Below are 2,046 nucleotides of genomic sequence, written 5' to 3'. Positions count from 1 at the left end.
TGAGAAAAATTATAAAATGCAGAATTCTCCTCTAGTAATTTTTGGCAAAATCTGGTCCAAAACCCTGTAATCTAGTAAAGAAAACTTTGGACTGATTTTTGATTTTAAAAATCATATTTTGTTCAAAATCAGCTCAAACTTGCTAAACAACATATTAATGCATGTACATAAATCAGTAAAATTATAAAAAGGAGAATTTTCGAATGAACACTATGCACAAATTTGGTGGGAAACCCTGATATTGTATAACTAGTAATTTTAGCGGGATAATATTTTGATTTTTTGATTATTTGTGGGTTTAAATTGTGGCCAGGTGCCATTGTAAAAGTTCAAAATGGTGAGTTAAATTTTGACGATTGGCGAGCAAACTGAAAATTTGACAAAACTTCCTTTCCAAAATTACTAGCTATACATGTATACCATATAGCTCCAAATTTTCCTAGCAAAAATTTCGTCAATATCTTAATTTCTTGTTAAAATCAATTTCCGTCATATTTATTAAAAATTCGCATAATAAACATGTGAAGCAAAAATATTTTATCGGTTAAAAATTTCGTTAAGCAAGAACTTTCGTCAAATTTGACAAAATTTTTGACCAAAAAATTTGGACCTATGCATGTTATATGTAAATGTATTGCAAGCTCACCTTTTGAAGGTATCCAATCATCAGACAAAACTTTTCTACAACAGTGTAAAATTAGCAAAACTTAGCACTAAAAAAATGAATAATATCATAATTATGTGTACACAAGCAGACAAGGTAGAAAAGGGTTTACAAAATAAACCAGTATATGGCAAATGTACATGTAGGAAAGGAAAGAAACTAAGTGGAACAAGTAAAGAAAGGATAGGCATTATAATATGTGAATGTATATGTACTTACAATGTACTAGTGCTTTCATTGCTTTTTCATGAACTCTTGGATGAATGTTATCACAAAACTCAGTAATTAAAAGCAACAAGGCTTCATGACTAGGGGAGGGGCTCTATGACTTCAACCAATCACATTAAAGCACTCTATTTAGAGGATATGACTAGGAGAGTATACAACATAACAATAATAATATAAATTAAAAATTATGCAAACTGTACCTCAACAGTGTCTTTGACGCATTGAGTAACAAACTAAAGAAAAATAATAAAAAAAAGAAATAAAATAAAAGCGATACATGGAAGAAATCCCATGAACATGTAACAAATGTGTTGCATACCAGTGTAGAGAGAGATCATGTAATATGTACTTTTGAAGAAAATTTCTTGTCACTTTCAACTAGCACTTTAATTAACATTAGTACCTTGACATCAGGGGATTGTCACTAATTAATATTCATTAAATTTCAATAATACATTAATTAATCACACACTTACAATTCTTAATGATCAATGACTGATGCATTTTGGTTCTGCTGGTCATGTGACAGTGACACAACTAGTAGAAGGATTCCATTGTACAGCAAGGACATATTTCGATACTACTCTGACAAGTTTTCAACTTGATCAGTATTCATTTTAATAGAAATACTGGAATATACCAAGTCTTCAAGCAGTAAGTGTCCCAAATACGCTTTTATCCTCTTCTGCCGAGGAAACTAGTCTTGCGGCAACAGAATGGAGTACTGATTTCAGGTCAAACGTTACACCTTCCTCTTCTTTAAGCTCACTCTCAATACTCCGAGTCAGTGCAGTCACTCTTGCTCTTTTCCCATTGCTTGTCTCCATCAAACACAATAGCAGTCAGACAGGCCCAGAGAACGGTTGGTGATTCTCCATTCAGTCTGTTGGTGTTTTGGTGAAATCAGTCGAATCACTGAAGTGAAATGGCCAAATGGGACCATGTGCCAGATTTGTACTAGCCTTGTGGGCGTATTTGTTACATGAGGGGCCGGGGCCGGGGCGAAGGATATCTCAGGAACACCCAATCCGAGGGCGTTGCTGTACATATGGGTAGGTGTCGATGTCGTCATAGATATTAGAGTAACGTAAATGAACTACTCTAATGAATTACTCTATTATCTATGATGTCGTCATCATTAACCAGCCCCACCC

General features: G+C 34.0%; 1 long non-coding RNA gene across 1 annotated transcript; it reads right to left on the bottom strand.

Annotated features, from left to right (window-relative positions):
• Positions 1-648: 648 nt before the first annotated feature.
• LOC109585747 (uncharacterized) lies at positions 649-1,823 on the bottom strand. Its single transcript, XR_002186634.1, has 5 exons — positions 1,369-1,823; positions 1,212-1,316; positions 1,093-1,125; positions 884-1,034; positions 649-713 (listed from the first exon to the last, which is right to left on the bottom strand). It is a non-coding gene; the product is annotated as an uncharacterized LOC109585747 (long non-coding RNA).
• Positions 1,824-2,046: the final 223 nt, after the last annotated feature.

Source organism: Amphimedon queenslandica, unplaced genomic scaffold, assembly GCF_000090795.2.
Source record: "Amphimedon queenslandica unplaced genomic scaffold, v1.1 AMPQUscaffold_13015, whole genome shotgun sequence".
In the NCBI taxonomy this organism is placed as follows: domain Eukaryota; kingdom Metazoa; phylum Porifera; class Demospongiae; order Haplosclerida; family Niphatidae; genus Amphimedon; species Amphimedon queenslandica.
The sequence above is the reverse complement of the archived record's forward strand: the minus strand, read 5'-3'. Positions and strand labels throughout refer to the sequence as shown.